The sequence below is a fragment of the Vidua chalybeata genome, chromosome 3 (genome assembly GCF_026979565.1).
Source record: "Vidua chalybeata isolate OUT-0048 chromosome 3, bVidCha1 merged haplotype, whole genome shotgun sequence".
Classification (NCBI taxonomy): Eukaryota; Metazoa; Chordata; class Aves; order Passeriformes; family Viduidae; genus Vidua; species Vidua chalybeata.
Genome location: NC_071532.1, coordinates 110885281 through 110904064, shown reverse-complemented (window position 1 = coordinate 110904064; position 18784 = coordinate 110885281). Strand labels below are relative to the sequence as shown.

Genomic DNA, 18784 nt, shown 5'->3' with positions numbered 1-18784 from the left:
AGGGGTTAAATCTCTCTCTCCATCCCGCACACACGCACACAGAGCCCAACACAACACTTCGTTCCATGTGTCTGCTTGGCAACTTGGGAGAGTTTTGCTGGCATGTGGGAGAGACCTGCAGGAGTCAAGTGCAGCATTAATGTGAGTTCCCAGTGGCTTCGGGGGAAGCTCATTACTGACCTGGCTTCGGCGTCTTCATTTACAGTAATGCTTTAAATATTTAATCCATCTCTCCTTCTTTCCTGTCATGGGCCATTTTCCCTCAATTGATTCCTTGTTTGGGGTGGGGGGCAGGGATGGTTAGAATGCATTTATGTTAGTGGAATTCTATAAATTATCCTCATTAAGAGGCCTGGTAACAACAGGCCAGCATGGGATTCGTCAAAGTTTTGTGTTGCACTTTTTTTGCCTCAGGTTCCCAAAGCACTTCAGAGGCACTCGCTGGGTAAAGGTGAGGAGCAAAGCTTTGCTGAAAGTTTAAAAATCAGAGGGAAGAGAAGTGGAAAGCTGGCATGAGAATCATGGAGTGGTTTGGGTTGGAAAGGACCTGAAAAACCATCTAGTTCCTACCCTCCCACCATGGGCAGGGACAGCTTCTGCTATCCCGGGTGACTCCAGCCTGGCCTTGGACACTTCCAGGGATCCAGGGGCAGCCACAGCTTCTTTGGACAACCTGTGCTAGTTCCTTATCAGTTTTCCCAGCAAAAAGGTGCATGGTCTTCATGGCTGCATCTCCTGGGACTCCTCACCAGGTCAGGCAACGCCACAGCTCCCATGTGGTCAAGCAGTGCCCTTGTATCACACAGTTCAGCTCTGCTGCAAGTAGCAAGCAGGCACATAAAGGGACAGGCAGGGAAGAGACCTGCCCCAGCCTCTCATTCTGCAGCCTCATAAATCTTGAGTTGACTTTACAGGATCACAAATCAATTCTTCCCCAAAGTCAAATATTTTTGGGTGATATTTTTAGTGAGATCTCTAAGACTCTGTAATCCCATGAAGTCAGCATCAGGCAGGATGTGAAGATGGTCAGGAAAATCACGAAAACAATATCACACCTCTGGGGTTGTAAAGGGGTCTTGGAGTGCAGTTTGGCCCTGTTCTTGATGACCACAAGATCTCTTTATGATCATATAAAGAAAGAGATGGGGGGGGTTTGCCTTTCATCAAGTCGGGCTCAGAGAAGAGAATAAAACCCTTCAGTATCTGGGGGGAAATGCTTTTAATGGGCAGGAAAACCAGGGTTTCAGCAAATGTACTTTGAAAGTGAATCACAGAATGTTTTGGGTTGGGGGGGACATTAAGGATCATCAGTTCCAACCCCTGCCATGGCTCCACTAGACCAGGTTGCTCAAAGCCCCATCCAACCTGGAAAGAACAACAAAAATATTAAAAATAAATCAAATCCCTTGCACATTTCCTCAGTGTTACTGATTTTTATTTATCAATCAGCCAAGAAATGCTCAGGTGTGTCAGATATGCAGTATCTGTGTTTGCACTGCCAATCTTAAATCTGGTGTGTCCTCAGTTAGCTGGAACAACAAATTAAAAGAAAACACCCCCAAGCCTGACCTGCTCCTTGATAGCTCAGCATGGAGTGCTATCCTACAAGTGCCACAAGAGTTTTTCTGCAAATACCACTGATCCAGCAGAGAAGAAAGAGAAAGCCAAGTTCATGCTCCGTGGAAAGAGGGTATTTTCATTTCAAGGAACATTTATTTTCATCACAATATCTAGTAATACCACCCATTATTACACAGCTAAAACGCTCAGCCTTTGAACCCAGAAAATGGTGTAGGACTCGAGGACCAGGCTCTGTCCAACTCCATTTGTGCTGCCACAATTTAAGCAAGGATTTGAGGAGTGGGCTCTGAATACCCACAAATTGCAGAACAAACACTGCTGCTGTCATTATTGATGGTTTGTGTCCTTGATACAAGTGCTGCATCTCAAGGAGAGGAGTATTCATGGATGGTCCAGTGCTGACTTTCTTGGAACCCTTCATTTCAGTTTTGTTTGGTGAGTGCTGCAGGCTTTGAATGAAGATGCAACATTTCATTTACTCCCTCTTTTCTTCCCTGGAAGCTGTCAAAGGATGAGAGCTGTGATTGTAATTGAAAACATCCCAACAAAGCCTCAAAATTATTATAACTGAAATTAAAAAATCTTATTCTTTAACTACTCTTAGGCTTCACCTTGAAAAACCATGGCTGACCTTCAAAGAGGAATTTCGTGGCTAATAATAAGAAGAATTTGATAATTTAGCAGATACTGACCATTCCTTTTCCTATATGGTCACAAAGAAACCTCAGCCTTCTAATTGAAAATGTGATTTGCTTTGACCTGGAATCACAGTGAGGAATTCTGGCACCTCAGTCTTGCCAGTGGAGCTGGATGCTCCCCATTTTAGGGATGTCTGACAGTTCCTCTCAGAAGTCTTTTCCCTCAGTTGATTGATACTTCAGCAGACATTAATTTGGGATGGGAGGGGTGGGTGTGACATTTTCCTTGCCAGTTTTCTCTCTCCTCAGACTGATATTTTTAAAGTTCCAGCCAAAATTGTTGGGAGCAGGAAGCTGGAGAAAAACATGTTGTTTTCAATTCTAAAATATTTCTCCCAGCCTGTCTACGAGGAGCTTAGGTTGGTACCTCCCCGCTGCAGAACAGGGATCTGAAGGAGGTGTTTTTAACGCATATCCTGATTGCTTTTTTTTTTTTTTTTTTTTTTTAATCTCCCAGTGGAAATTTCCCTGGCTTTTCTTAATTTACAGACAGTAAAAAACTCAAACACAAAAAACAAAAAAACAAAAGAAAACAAAAAAAACGCCCAAAACAAAACAAAACAAAACAAAAACCCCCAAAAAACCAACCAAAAAAACCTCACCAAGACACATTTGGGAGAGATGTCACAGCATTTAAAAGCTGAAGCCCTCAAGAGATGCTGCAGGGGGATGTGTTGTGCTGCTCTGGCTGTACCTGCTCCAACACCACGGTGTGTTTTCCAAGAAGACAGGGATGACCCTTCCCATTCTGGCTGATGTTTGCTCTTTAAAAATTTGGAAGCCAGGTTCTCCTGGGGGTTTAAAGTGATATTAAAGTGATGAGGGACAAGCTGCCCTGTTAGAAGGCAAAAAAAAGAAAAAAAAAATCAAATTTTAAGGGCCAAAAAAGGGAATGTTGGGACAAAGAGAGGGGAACAAGAGAGGTAATGGGGGAGAAATGTTTTGGGGCTACTCAGAGACATTGAAGGGGGAGATGGGGCCAGGGGAGCCAGACCCTGGTGATGAAAGGGAAAAACAATTCCTATTTCTTGGCCCAAGGACTGCTTATCACACCACAAGCCAGCAGGGTGACTATTTAAATCATAGAATCGTTGCATCCCAGCATGGTTTGGGTTGGAAGGGACCTCAAAGGCCACCAATCCCAACCCCTGCCACGGGCAGGGACGCCTTCCATTATACACAGCTGCATCCCTTCTCCTTTTCCCTGTTTTTAGCATCCCATACGCAGCACATGATCCTGCAGCTCCTCATTTCCCAGGGAACACAGCTTGGAGCATAAGAGCCGTGTCAAACTCCCCAGAACAAAGTGCTTGGTGGTGGATTCCATCATCCCAGCAATCCCAGGGAACATCCCCTTCTGCAGTGTCAGGTATTAGAGAAGGAGCAAGACACACTCAGAGGGGGGAAAAAGAAAGGAAATCAAGCTGCTTTCATGCATTCTTTGTAATTATTTTTCCCCTGTTGTTCAGAATTCTAGTTAAAAAAAAAAAAAAAGGAAAAAAAAAAAAAAAAAGGAAGGAAAAGAGGGCTCTAACATTTACTGGCAGTAATCATTGCACCATCTGCTCCGGGAGCTGCTTCCAGAACACACGTTCTCAGCTGCTGAGCAGTCAGCTCCCTATCCCTTCCTCTCAGAGACAGGGATGCCAGCAGTTCCTAAACTGTAACAGCATGAACAAGCCTTTTTCTTTTCTTTTTTTTTTTTTTTTCCTCTTTTTCCCTTTCAGTTGCTGGATTTTTTTTTTTTTTTTTTTAAGGCAGGAGAGTTTGGAATCTGTTTTTAAGACTGAGCTCTTCCCAATTTGAGGTTCTTTATCTGAGCATGTGCGGTGTCAAAAATATGGAGAATTTTAATATTTCAATATTTCAGAGTGCCCCAAGGGGGGTTGCTTTGTAGCAGAACTTCACTGGCAGCTGGGCTGCTCTCAAGGACGGATTTATCCCATGTTACTTCTGGGGAGAAGCTTTCCTGGTGTGATCCCCTCCTGCCTGGTCATGGACACCTCTGATTTCTGCTCTCATGATCCATAAATGAGCTCAGCTCCAGCTTCTTTCCCTTCCATTCTGCATGCAAAGTCAGCACTGAGCAGTTCAATATCCCTGCCTTCCTTAGGCATCCCAAATCCATCAGGGAACCACAGGATATGAACCAGGAGGAGATTCCTCACCCCCAAACAGGCTGAAAAGAGCTGGGACACCCAGGGTTGCCCTCTCTGTGCTCCTGCATTGCTGCCCTTTGGCTGGTGGGGAGCAGAAGCTCTTAAGGAAATATGTGACCAATTTGGAGGGCAGGGCTGACAGTAATTAGCTAGTCCATCCTGTCCTTGGATGCTTCTGTGTCACTGACTCCCCAGTCTGTGGCTCTTGAGCCCTCTATTGTTGCTTATCTCGGCAATAACAACCCACGGTCTCTGTTTGTCCATTTAAATTCAGGATGAAAAAACATCCCCCAGTGCAAGCCCCTCTTCAGCCCTCCCACTGCAGAGCCAACGCTTCCCAAAGAAATGAGGCAGAGTGGATGCAGAGCCCATTAGGCCTGTCCCAGGAGGCAGGGATCTATAGCTTACAGATGTGCTCACAGAGAGAAATCTGCATTAGGAAAAAGAATTCCTGCTTGACCGGCGGATCTGTGCTAAACCACACGACTGGAAATGCAGCTTTGCAGGGAGAAGGGACTCTGTGGGATGGCTTTGTGTGATTTTATCTGGGTTTCACTGCAGCAAGAGCAGATTTACTCCTTTACAAGCAGGACAAATAGGATTTCTCCCTCAGCCTCGTGCACTCGCTCTCAAGCTGGATGGGTGTTTTCCCATCCAGAATTCAATGTTGGGATTTCTTTTGGATCAGCATTTGATCCAGCTGAACAGTTGTTTTCACACCTGGAAATCAGGGTTGGGTTTTTTGGGGATCAGCATTTGAGCCAGGTGAACTGTAAAGCACATCACAGAGCTTGGAGCCTCAAAAGCACTTTGGGAATCTCCCTTATTCTTCAAGGCACTGCCTGTGTGCACAAACCTCTGGATTTTCACAGGCTGTGACAGTCCCACCAATTCTCTGCTGCCATTTAAGAAAATACAAATTTCTGGGGTCAAATGGCTTGGACAGACAATTTATAAAAAAAATATTTATCCTCCTCATAACAGGGGATTGCGACACAGGGTAGATCAGAAGATGGACAGAAGTAGTTGGGAAGACAAGAAATGGAAGATAAAATGAGAAAGCAGGAAAACAAGAAAAATGGGAAGGTATTTGGACCTGAAAGGGCTCCCAAATATTGATGCTGATTTCAAATATTCCCTCTGCAAGGCAAGCCCACCCACTGACCTCCTGTTGCTGGTAATGGGGACAGGAGCTCCTCATAGTCCTGTTGTTCCTCCCCAGTTGATTCTTAGATGTAGGGCTGTGTGGTAGAGGGGAAGAGGAAGATTCCTTGCTGGATGGATGATTTTTAAGACCAAAAGCCCTTTTCACACCCAGGCAAGTGCTGGTGCTGTCACTGGGTGGGTGGCTGTGTCACACAGGCTGTGCAAGATGAGGCAGCCATGGGACACAAAGCATTGCTTGCTGAAGAGAATGAGGAACAGTCCATGCTTGGGAGGCTGGGAAAGAACAAACTGAATGACCTCATTCCTTCTATGGATGCACAGATGCCATAAGTGGGGATTAAGGGCAGCAGATTTGAGACCATCCGTGGTGTCAGGCACTGTGGGAGAGGCCATGCTGACTTGTGAACTTGGATCTGTTGCTTGGACGAGGGTGGGAAATCCTTTCATGTGTTTTTTCTGCCCACTCCAAGTTCTCTGGGTGGTGGCAACCCCGTTGCTCTCCCTGGAGAAAGGACAGCATGGCAGGGCTGGCAGCTGCTGGTGCCTTGATCACAGCGAGCGCCTGGACCGAGCGCCCTCGTTCCTTCCAAAATCCCTCCCGGGACCCCACGGAGATGGACACAAAGAGGCAGCCAAAGGGAAGCAATTGTTCTCCAAAGGGAGGAGTCGAGGGGTGCTGCTAATGCTGGGATTCCTCAGAGCAACACGTCCTGGGGCAGCTGCCGTGCCAGGAGAGGCACCGAGCCATGCACGGCTCCTCCAAATGCTCCGTTGGCTTCAAGGAAAGAAGAAGGCAGGGGACAGGGCAGAGACCCCGGTGGAGGTAGGGAGGTGTTTGGGGGGCCCCCATCACTTCTTTTACTTGCTGTAACAGCCTAGAAATGAACAATTTGGAGGTTTCATAACGCTCTTAATTAGGACAAACTTAAAAAGGACCACTTGGCATCCTTGGTGGTGGAAGCCATGTGCTACCTGCAGCAGGCCAAGTCCAAAATGAAACTGATTTTTCTCTCTTACCTACATTCTGCATTCAGGCAGCTGCTCCTAACAGGTGCTCGCTCTTTTCCTAGCAGATGGTGACAAAAAATGGGTTTGTTGGCAGGTTCTGCCACGGAGCAGCCTTCTTATCACACATATTGATGTGTATACAAACACACACGTGTTATCAGGTGTTGGGTTTCAAAAGGAATTCTCCTTCTGAGAGAAGGTCACTCACATGGGGGGTTTAGCCCGGATGGTCTGTGCCTGTCTCTTTTGTTCCCTGGGTCTAAAGGCATTTGGAGACTTTGCTGCCATGTCAAAGCCCCCCAAATATTGGCCATTAGTTCTGATCTCCTGGTGTATCTGAAGGTGTTTTAGGAGGAACATGTGGTGTTATGCCGTGTCCCTTCATATCTATCATAAATCCTTAATTGCCTAAATAGCAATTAACTCCTAAAGAGGCAGGTTTTAGGTGGGGAATACCCTGATATTTTCTCCTTGCTCCTGGTTGTGGTAATATAATAGAAATGCAGAAATCAGAGTAGGATGTGTTGGAAGGGATCTTAAAGATTCTCTCATTTCAAGGATCTCTCTCTTTAAATAAAACAACCAGTTAAGAAGATGCAGTGGAATAGAGACAGAGCAATGCCTTTAAACAAAGTGCAGGGTTTTATCCTGGGAAATGCACCAGGGCTCTGAGTGCTGAAGTGTTTGAAGCTGCAGGGAAAGCATCCGGAGAGGATTTGTGCTGTATCCATCACCCAGCGAGAGGCAGCTGTCAAACAAATCCCTTTGGTTCTTGACTCTGCTTCCACCCCCCAGATTCTGCCTGGTGAGGGCTGTGAATTTGTCAAAATGGTGCAAAGCAATGCCAGCTTTGGGGAACTGGGGAACTTTTCCTCCTTCTATTCCTTGTGCAGGGAGCACCCGGCAGAGCCATCCTCGCCCTGCTTTGCTGCTCATTTCAAAGGAGCAGCCTGAGCCAAGAGAACCAGATGAGGGTGACATCTGGCCATGGAGCCTCTGCCAAGTCACTGCTGTTCTGTAGCTGGCAGGAAGATGATGTGCTGCAAATGCCAGGTTCTCTCTGAAATGTAAAGTGCATTCCCTGCATTTTCTTTGCTTCCTCTCCAGCCTCAATCAGCTTGGTATTTTGTTTTACTAATGGCCAAATTCAAATCTCCTTTCCAGACACAAAAATCCATCCCAGTGGTGGTGGGTGATTTATACAACGAGTGGAATTTGACCCTGTAGTCCAAAAGGGTCTTGTATTTTCTAAGCTTCCTGACAAATTAACTTGTTCACTGTAAGTCTCATTCAAATCTCAGCCCCTGTGGGGTGTGTTTGTGCTGAGGGTCACTAACCAAATAGATCAGAATTGTTTGTACCTAAATTCTTCCAGGAAGGAGCAGGCAGAGTTTGGGGCAGGTGGAAATGCTAAAGAAGCTCTGGAGGTTTCCTTCACTGATACTTTTCTGGAAGCCTAAGATGCACCCCTTTAATAAAAACATCACTAGAGCTCATCAAGAAACTTGAGAAAGAAATCTGCTGCTCCTAAAAGGTAGGGACAGTTAAAAGAAACTTTTGGGGTTGGAACTAGGTGTGCTTTAAGATGCTTTCTAACCCAAACCATTCTGTGATTCTGTGACTGTAGGTGCCCTGTACACATAGTTACTCCCCGCTGTGCCCAGAAGGAGTAGGGATGGTGTGGGAAGCAGCTGAAGCTGTAGGATTTACCCTGTTTCCTTATGAAGCATTTTTATTTTCACCCTTGTTGCTGAACTCTCAGCACTTTTGGCAGCTGTGAAACAGTGCTGGGTTTGCAGCTGCTGTTCCATCCAAGTGCATCTTTTCCTCCTCCTCTGCTAAAATGATCTTGCTGCAACAGTTTTCATAACTGTATAAGAAAGGGAATTGTATTAAACCATTGACAGGCTGGGAGAGCTGGGAATGTCCAGCCTAGTGTAGAGAAGGATCCAGGGAAATATTAGAGCCCCTTCCAGAGCCTAAAGGAGCTCAAGGAGAGTTGGAAAGGGACTTGGGATAAGGGCCTGGAGGGACAGGACAAGGGGGAAATCATTACAATTTTATTTTTAGCTTCATCAAAAGTTACCCTCTATCATCATAGGAATAGTTGAAAATGTGTTGAATCAAAATCAAGTTTTATCAGATTTGTCAAATAAGGGGGGACTTTTGCATTGAAGGATACATACAGATACCATAACTAAATTGAACCCACCCAGTTGATCAAAGGGATGGAGCATCTCTCCTGTGAGGAAAGGCTGGGAGAAATGGGATTATTCAGCCTGGAAAAGAGAAGCTTTGGGGTGACCTAATTGTGGCTTCCCAGTACCTGAAGGGAGGCTGGAATAAAGATGGAGAGGGACTTAGGACAAGGGATGGAGGGACAGGACACAGGGAATGGCTTCCCACTGCCAGAGGGCAGGGATAGATGGGATATTGGGAAGGAATTGTTCCCTGTGAGGGTGGTGAGGCCCTGGCACAGGTTGCCCAGAGAAGCTGTGGCTGCCCCTGGATCCCTGGAAGTGTCCAAGGCCAGGCTGGACGGGGCTTGGAGCAACTGGGGGTAGTGGGAGGTGTCGGAACTGGATGGATTTAAAGGTCCCTGTCAACTCCAAACCATTCCATGATTCCGTGATCCTATGGATCAAGTTCGATGCTATGTAACTACTCAGCAGGAAATATCATCGTAATTATCGAACAGAATCTGGGTATCTTTAGATTCTGTCCTTACCAATTATCCTATGCACCCTCCTGGAAAACAGTCAGATAGCACATGAAACTATCAAGGCAGTATTCTTTATTGTCTGCCAGAAAAGAAATTGCTTGATATTATCCCAGTTCTTGAGAACAAAACCTATTTTCCCTGAAAAGATAAGGAACAGCTAATTCAGGTTTTGCAGAGCACGTGCACCGTTATCGTTAGGAAGGAGCTTAACCAACCTGAAAGCAAATGCTAAATGATCCAGATCTTGGTCTTATTAAGCTTGTGTGTGTTTTTCCTACCACTTAAAAGCCTGAGGATCAGGGTAAATGAGATTTTCTGGAAGGCAAGGCTTTCAAGTTTACCTCCCTCTCTTCCTAAAGCACGGAGGCGATGCCTCTGTTTACGCGGAGCTCCAACGGAGCGAGTGCATCCCTGCTGCAGCGTTTCATGGAACATCCTTTGTTTATTCACACTGTGCCACTTTTAAACTTCAGATGTAAACAACAAAGACTTCTTTGTATTTCACACTATCTCATACTCACTACCTTCTGAAGTCCAAAGCCAAAACACTGTGGAATTTTACCCTCCTCACACTTTCTCCTGCTTGTTGGATGGGTTCTTTCAGCCTTTACTATTTATAGTGGCTGGAAAACTACTTATCTTCTGATTAAAACATGCTCTGTTCATTTTCTCTTGACTTTTCAATCCTTGGAATGGGCAAAAAATTGTATTGCCTGGTAGCCATTTCAAATATAATTTTGGTCGTAATTATGCATATATTTGATAACAGAAGAAATTTGTCATCCTGAAGGATCCAAATTGCTTTAAAGTATTCAGCCTCTCTCTGATCTGCTACGTGGATTAAAAATATAGCAAATATTCCACTGAAATCATCTGGACAGAAATGTCAGAAAAGCCTAGGCTGGAAATGCAGCAGCTGCCTGACAACACACATTGAGGGAGACAGAAGAATTTTGGTTCTGTTTTAAACCAGAGTGGGATTTTTGGTTGGAAATTTCACAGAGCTGCAGCTGCACTGATCCTTGAGATCCAGCACTGGGGTGTGCCCCCTGTTTTATATCCACGGGGGAAGGACCTCGATTTTCTGTTTCATTTGATGTGCAGTGTTGTGGTGCTTAGATCGGTCTCATGCTGGATCCATGTCCTCTCTCTTTGATGATGTTTGGAGAGGGCAGCCATGGGGGAATTGAAGATCTTTGGAGATGATGTCTCCATTGGGGAAAAAAAAGGACAATATCCAAAAAACCAGAAAAATGTGGTGTTGGTTTTTCCCTTTCCAAGGACCATCCTTTATCATCCCTTCCCCTTAGGCTGCATTAGAGCATGAGCAATATCTGATGAGCCATATATAAGTGGTGGCCTTGGTAGTGCTGAGGATAGTTGGACTTCATGGTCTTAGAGGGCTTTTCCAGCCAAAAATTTTATGTGATTTTATGATTCTGTTTTGCTGGAACATTCAATGTGTAACATAAATAGTTTTGCTGTAAATTGTTGGGAATATTTGACCCGTGGAGGATCCTTCTGAGATATTTCCTTATATAAGAAACCACCAATACAGACTGAAAATAAAGGTGACAGCATCGAGTTTAGCAGGTGAGGCTCATGGTGGGTGTTCAGGGTGAGTTTTTCACCTCTCCAGAGAGTGGTCAGCAAAATACAAACTACCTCCCAGCTTTTTGTGGGGGTGAAATGGTTTAGGGTTATAGACCAATGGTCATGGGAGGCTGAAGGGAAATTCCCAGTGTTTTATTAGAGGCAAAATAGGTATCAGGGATGACAGGTTTCCCAACAATTTCCAGTGTAAAGATATTTAAGGTATTCCAATATAGCAAATTTTATTATTTTAGCAGTAAATATTTGTGCATGGTCTCTTGTCTGGAAGTCTTTCCCTCCAATCACAACAGAAACAATTTCTGTTTTTTTTCAGGATGAGTTTACGTTAAGATAAATTGTTTCTCTGGAAAACTCATATGTGTTCCTGAGAAACTGTCGTGCTTATATATCATGGAAGAAATACTTGATGGAAATCCAGTGAGAAAAATAAAATTATGGCAGTGTAACAGCAGAGCTGACCTGAGCCCTCTGGGTTTGATATGGCAAATGAATGCTTTTACTTCTTCATTGCTGCTCCCCTGAATAAAAAATAATTGCAGAGCCTTACATTCATTGCCAAGGGCTCACACCCAAGGGAGCACCACAAGCTGCTCTGCACTTGGAACAAAACGTGATCCAGAGATAAGTGAGCTAATGGAGGTGGGAAAGTCTTGTCAACACAGTATTTACATGTGGAGGGTTTTATTCTGTCCACAGGCAGCTGGGGCTTAGAGTACTTTTGGACCTGAGTCAGCTTCTCAGAGTCATCCAGGGCCAAACCACTTGTGGTCTCCAGAGTGGAAGGTTCTTCTCTGAGCTTTGTTGCTGTGTGTGTGGGTCATTTCCCCCATCCCAGCTTGGCTCTGGCCATTGTTATTTCAGGAGTATGAGAGTAAAGGATGAGTGATTAGGGGAGGAGACTCTGCTGTCTCCAGCCACGGAGGAGATTTGAGCTTTAGATCACTGGAAGTCAGGACGGGGCAGGAGTTTTCTTAGGCATCATCAATTATCCGTGCAGGATGTGCAGTAAGAGGCTGTTTGGCTGCGTTAAAATTGGCCAGACAAACAGAATTTCCATCTCTCTCAATGGCTCCTTCAACACCTAATTAGCTCCCAGATGCTACTGGAGCAAGATGTCTTTTATCTTTGCTAATGTTATCTCCCTCTACCTCCTAAATGCCTGCCCGTGCCATTCCCCACTTTCATCTCTCTTCCCTCAGGAGAAAACAGGATGGGTGTTCAGGAAGCTCCACACTGAAGGTCAAGCTTGTAAAGACTCGGGGTCAAGCTGATCCTGTTAAACCAGGCAGTATCTGGAGCAAAAAAGCTTTGAATCCAGAATTAGATGGATATGATGGAGAGCAGGATACAACTTCCTTCCTATGCACGTTCACAGGATCAGCATGCAACAGGAAAAAATAGAATTGCAGATTCTATTTCACTGTAAATTGCATTTAAGACAATTTAGGACAAATTCAAAGCTCCTCTTTTCCCATTGTGGGAGAAGGTACCATGAAATCTGGCTGGATAAATGTGATATTTCAGCTGGCAGAGCTCATTGTTGTGGGCAACATTCAGGTTTTACACTCGGAGGTAAAATAGGAGGAAATATCAGCCTAACTGCACTCCTGGTCCTCCCTAGACCCTCTGAGCACAACCACTTGGGGCTGAGTTAATACCAGGCTATCATCCAACTGTGATTTACCTTGGCAGGACTGATGGATATCCAAGCCCAGCAATTCCTTCCCCTCTGGCAGGGAGGAGTGGCCAAACAACCTGCTCCAAGCTAAGTGGTTAAGAGGGAAACATTTCAGAGAGAGCAGATCTTCAAAGAGAGGGAACACACTTTATACACACACCCAGCTTTCCCTAAGGCTCCTGGAGATGTGTCTTCAGCCAGGATCAGTTTTCTCCATTCCAGTGACGTGTTCCATTGTGTGAAAGATTTGTCAACGGGGAAAAGCTTGGATAAAGTCAGTGTTGCAGTTTTATGGATGAAAATCAGGATTCTTCAGCTTAGACTTTGTACCATCTTCTTTTTCTATCCTATTTCCTTCTTACCTGCTTTTCCTCTGTGCTGCACTGAAGGAATACATTCCTGGGAAAAATTCCAGCAGGTTCCTGCAGCAGCACTTCTCCTCTTTGGCCAGGGAATGGGAAATCCCTACAGGATGTGTCCCGGGCTGCATCTAAAGCTGTGTGATCAGCAGGCCAGGGGAGCTGATTCCACTCTGGTGTACCCCACCTGGAGCTCTGTGTCCAACTCTGGGAATCCCAACATGAGAGGGATGTGAAGCTCCTGGAGAGAGTCCAAAGGAGGCCATGGAGATGCTCCAAAGGCTGGAGCCCCTCTGCTCTGGAGACAGGCAGAGCTGGGGGTGTTCGCCTGGAGGAGAGAAGGATCCAGGGTGACCTCAGAGCTCCTTCCAGGACCTAAAGGGGCTCCAGGAGAGCTGGAGAGGGACTTGGGACAAGGCATGGAGGGACAGGACACAGGGAATGGCTTCCACTGCCAGAGGGCAGGGATAGATGGTATATTGGGAAAGAATTTCTGGCTGTGAGGGTGGGCAAGTTCTGGCACAGGTTGCCCAGAGAAGCTGTGGCTGCCCCTGGATCCCTGGAAATGTCCAAGACCAGGCTGGACAGGGCTTGGATGAGCCTGGGATAGTGGAAGGTGTCCCTGCCCATGGCAGGGGATGGTCGTTAAGGTCTCTCCCAACCCAAACCATTCCATCATTCTATGACAATTTTCTTCAGATTTAGTCCCACAGCAGCTGCTTTTCTCTCCCAGTATGGAGTCTGTGGATTTCATCATTTCTTCCCCTAGATCCATGTGCCCATTCTGTGAAAGATGAGGAATTAATATCCCCATGATTCCATTATTCCCAATCTTGATCTTGCCCGATTTGCCAGAGGCACTCTGCAAAGAGAGTTCTGAGACCAGACAGCTTCCCTGCAAAGATATTAATAATACTCAGGAATTACACAGCTCTCCAAGGCCTGTGTGAGCATTAGCTAATTATGCAGCACTCCACAGCCCTGTGAAAAGCATTTGCTAATCAATTCCAGCACCACCTATCAAGTGCATCTATACCATGGAATCCACTGGGCAGAGGCAGCTGGAAACGGGAATGTGGATGTCTGGTCCCAGTCCATGTGGTAGCTGGGGCTGGACTTCAGCACTCACCAGCCACTGCTCCCACATTTCCCTTGGCAGGGTCCTTCTTCTTGTCATAAACACATGATTTCCAAAAGCAGGTCACCTGCAGGCTGGGAATGCAGATTTTACCAGATAATCAGGATTTCAGCCCATTCCAGCGCTTGTAGAGCTTGCTGGCATCAATTAGTTTGGAAAAGCCAACATCAGTAAGTGACATAGAGGAGACTGGACCCAGCGTGACAAACTGAGCTGTTCCAGCCAACTGAAGGCAGCACAAAGGAAACCATTTCAGATCATATATCATGGATGACACAGCAGAGTGGGTTGAACTGCCCGGAAGGAGAGGAAAGGGAAGGAGAAAATAAATTAAGGAGAAAATAAAACATTGGTAATTGCTCATTCCTCTGGACCAAAGTTTGTTCCTCTGGATCAAGCGAGCCTATAGGGCTGGATTTCTGCTCCCAAACCTGCCAGCGACTAATCCACAAACCTGGCAAAGTCAGTTAAGTTGTTTTCCAGTTAAAAATATCACACGGATCAAGTGTCTAGGCTGCCCACAGCCTCCCATCCTAGAGAGCTCACAGAACTAATTCCTGCAGTTCTTCTCCATAGTGCAGCTCCTTTAATTCTTAGGACTTTTGGAAAAAGAGCTGAAATTCAAGATTGCTGCTGCTGGTGTGAAATTTTGTGTAGATCCTGCAATGAAGGGAGAGCCCAGCAGATTTTATTTGGTGGGGTTGTTGTTAGAGTTTGACATCAGGAGTGATGGTACAGAAGCTGTCACACATGTCAGGATGCTCTGTGGTGTTTCCAATAACAGTGATTTTTCAAGGAGGTTTTAGAAATGCAGCAGCTTCGTGCAACTCACTGGGACATGAGACAAAGTGGATGGATGTTGGTATAAGCTGGTTTATAAAGTGTCTATTGAATCAAACGCAGGATGATGCCGTTTTTATTAAAAGCCACAAAATGCTTGAAGCCAATTAATACTCCCCTGCTTAACTAATGCCTCTGCTTGTAAAATTAAATGGTTTCATTTAGCAAACCCAATTTTAAAGCCTTTTTGTCAAATCTATAATGACTTTAGCATGAGGAGACTCATGTTTTGCACACATAATACAGGTTGTTTTTTGAAGAGAGAGGGTGCTTAACGAGGTGCCACATGTGGAATAAGAGGAAAGTTGCCCTTCTGAGTGAAGAACTGGTTACAAATAGGAAATAAAAGGTACAGATAACTGTGCAGTTTCTGCAGTGAAGAGAGATTAACCTGTCTTGGGAAGCTGTGCAGTTCAATACCCTCACAAAGGGGCTGAAAAAATGCGATGGTGACGCACCAAAACCTGCTGAGGGTTTGGAGTTATTCCAGGTGAACCAAAGTAGACACGGCTACAAAAAAGTTGCAGAAGAATCTGACAATACCACAGAAAATAGCTGCTGAAATTCCATGTCAATAAAAGTCAAGTGTGGGCACAATGAGAGGGTTTAAATTAGCCCGGGAAAGAGGTTCTGGCGTCATTGCAGATGGTGCTTTGGAAACATCTGCTCTGTGCTCAGCAGAGGTCAGGAAGGCAAGTGGAATGCAAAGAATTGCTGGGAAAGGGACTGGGAATGAAAGAGGAAATGTAAGTCCAGGGCTGAATAAATCTGTGGGGCTCTTGAGCACAATGGAATTCCAGTCACCCCGGTGACTGCAGTGGGGAAGGAGAGCTGGAGAGTGCAGGGAAGGGTGAGAAGGCTGTCCTGGGTTATGGACAGGGAGTGAAAGGCTCTGGATCTGGTTGAAGACATGAATGAGCAGGATTAAGGTGTAAAATCCAGATTTCTGTGGAGAGAGGGAAGAAGGAATTGTATTAGGAGGCGCCAGGATGATCAGAGGGATGGAGCATCTCTGCTGTGAGGAAAGGCTGAGAGAATTGGGGTTGTTCAGCCTGGGGAAGTAAAGGATTTGGGGTGACTTTTGGGTCTTCCAGTGCCTGAAGGAGCCTACAGGAAATATGGAGAGGGACTATTTACAACGGCCTGGAGTGACAGAAGATGGGGGAATGGCTTCAAACTGAAAGAAAGTATGTTTGGATTGGGTGTTAGGAAGAAATTCTTCCCTGTGAGAGTGGTGAAGCCCTGGCACAGGGTGCCCAGAGAAGCTGTGGCTGCCCCTGGATCCCTGGAAGTGCCCAAGGCCAGGTTGGATGGGGCTTGGAGGAACCTGGGATCGTGGAAGGTGTCCCTGCAAATGGCAGGGGGTGGAACTGGATGAGCTTTAAGGTCCCTTCCAACCCCAAACTGTTTGGGATTCTGAGATCCAGTGTTTTGTGACAGAGGATGTGATGACAAATCTGGTCATGAGTGGTCTGGCAGAAATTTAAAGCAAACAACAGGAAATAAACTTTCACAGTCTGCAAAGAATTAGGAAGATCATCAAACACATCTTTTACAAGCTGAAAGTACAGGTTGGCTGAAAAACTTGTAGTGCTGAGCTTCCCAGTGCTGACTTTGACACCTCCATGATCCTGGAGATCTTTTCCAACCTTAATGATTCTGTGATTCCCCGTTCCTGCTCCAGTGTCCCAAGATGGCTGTGTCCCCTCTGCAGCTGGCTGAGATTTGGGTTCTGGTTTGGTTTTGCCCCTCCCTGGTGGAATCTGACAGGATTTTTGGGCTGGATTATAAGCAGTTAAAGGGTCTCTTGTGATGTTGCAGTGACTTGGCAGTGCTGGGTTAACAATTGGAGTCAATGGTCTTTCAGGGCTTTCATCTCTCCTATGACAAAAGCCACAGAAATCCTCTGAAGGAATAAATTCTCTTTGAATTGCAATATTGGAGGGGAAAATCATCCAATGGTTCCTTAAAAATTTCCTGCACTGAGTTAAAAATCCCAATGGTTAATTGCAGCATGGTAATGGGAGCTCTCATTGGATGGCTCAGGAATTTTGAGACGGAGAGGATTAAAAATTCTTCTAGAACAGGATTACCATCAAATTATATCAGCCTCAGTGGCAGGAAATCAATCCAGAGTGGGCTGATTTACACCTGCCAGAGCCAGCACATCCTGAACCTCCCCATCTCTCCCAGTGATGTTTTTATCTTCATATCAACACTGTCAGTGCGAGGAAAATAATTTTCCCCTTAAAATCCAAACAACCAAGGTGGGATTTGGCAGAGTGTCAGAGCCTGGGGTTCCCACTGACAGCAGGACCGAAGTGCAATATAAGGACTCATCTTGAGTTCTGCTTTATTCAGGTTTTAATGGGCTGGGAAGGGATAAATGATGTTTATGCCCTCTTGTGGTGCCACATCGAACAGAATGGATTCCCTAACTGACAAAATGAAGCCAGTGATGGAATAGTCCCAGGTTAAAAATCTCTAACAAACACTGTGGAAAACACAGTGGAAAAATCTCTCCCCCTCCAGCAGCATCTTCATGACTCAGGGAAGGGGGAGAGGCCAATTTTGACTGCATTTGCAACAGCAGGTAAATGAGTAATGCCCACGATGGCAGAGTTTGTGCCATCTTTCAGCAGTGATGATCATTCCAAAGTATTTTCTCTGTGCTGGGAAGGTTAGAAACTGAAACAGTGCTTTGTAAAAGGAGCTGTGTTGACACCTCTTTGTGTTTGGTGCTGTTGACATGTTGTTGTACAAACCTTCACATGTTTTATCTTCCTTACTCACATGTCTGACAGGTGAACAACCTGATTCCCTTGGGACAGAGCCTGTCCCAGAGATGGGGAAAAGCTGGTTGTTGATTTTACATGGGGAAATAAGGCCAGGTTCCTGTGAAATGGAGCTTGTGATCCCAATTCCTTGAGTGGGAACACAAGGAATTAATGAGTCAACACTTTCCTAAGCTGTGCTGATAAATCTGGTGCAGGGTTGGGAACTCGGGGCTCTCCAGACTGGTTAACCATGGGTTTTGTATCCATCTTATCACTTCATTCCTGACTGAAGACTGAACACAGCAGAATGTGTCCTTTAGACAGTGAAATTGTGGGAATAAGTCAGAGTAGTGCTCTCCAAAGCCCAGCAGCTGCTGCCAGGCTGTGGGCAGGGCTTGGCTGTGCTGGGGCAGGATCTGGGAAACCCCGGTGTGGGAAATTTCAAGAGTTTTTGTCCCAGATAATCACCTGTTGTTTAAGCGAAGCATTTCCATTGCATGTCATCCTTGCCTCTCCCCAGCCATGTAGGAGATGAAAGAGGAAGGGAATAATTTCCTTTCCACTTCAGGATGAGTAAACCCACAATACTGGGTTTAAATGAAAGTACTGGTTTTAACTGGGCTAGGCTTAGGAGGGACTCTCTAACAGGATGGAAAATACTGAAATGAGGATCTCCATCTCCAAAGATCTTCCATAACCAATGTTTTTTGGGATCAAGGCTGCTATCATTCAGTCTATCATGATGAAAGAGGATGGGCTTGATGCTGATGACAGAGTCACAGTTTTGTGATTCCATGCCATTATTTCCCTTTATTTATGTTTTATATATTTAATAGTATGATGAGGTAACAAATATTTTTCTGGGAATCCTAAATGCTGACCCTTCAATCAATTCTGTCTGCGTCCAGTGTTTATAACCACACTTTGCAACAGGACTCTGTCATTTGTTAAAGAGCTTACCGGGTTTTAGCACAGACTTCAGAGCACAAGTTATGTCCACACTGAGAAGAGAATTGGCTTCAAGATGTTGCTGTTTACCAGTT

General features: G+C 45.4%; 1 protein-coding gene across 3 annotated transcripts in view; it reads left to right on the top strand.

Annotated features, from left to right (window-relative positions):
- MSRA (methionine sulfoxide reductase A) overlaps window positions 1-18784 on the top strand; it is a 227889-nt gene that overhangs the window by 207543 nt on the left and 1562 nt on the right. The window lies entirely within an intron of this gene.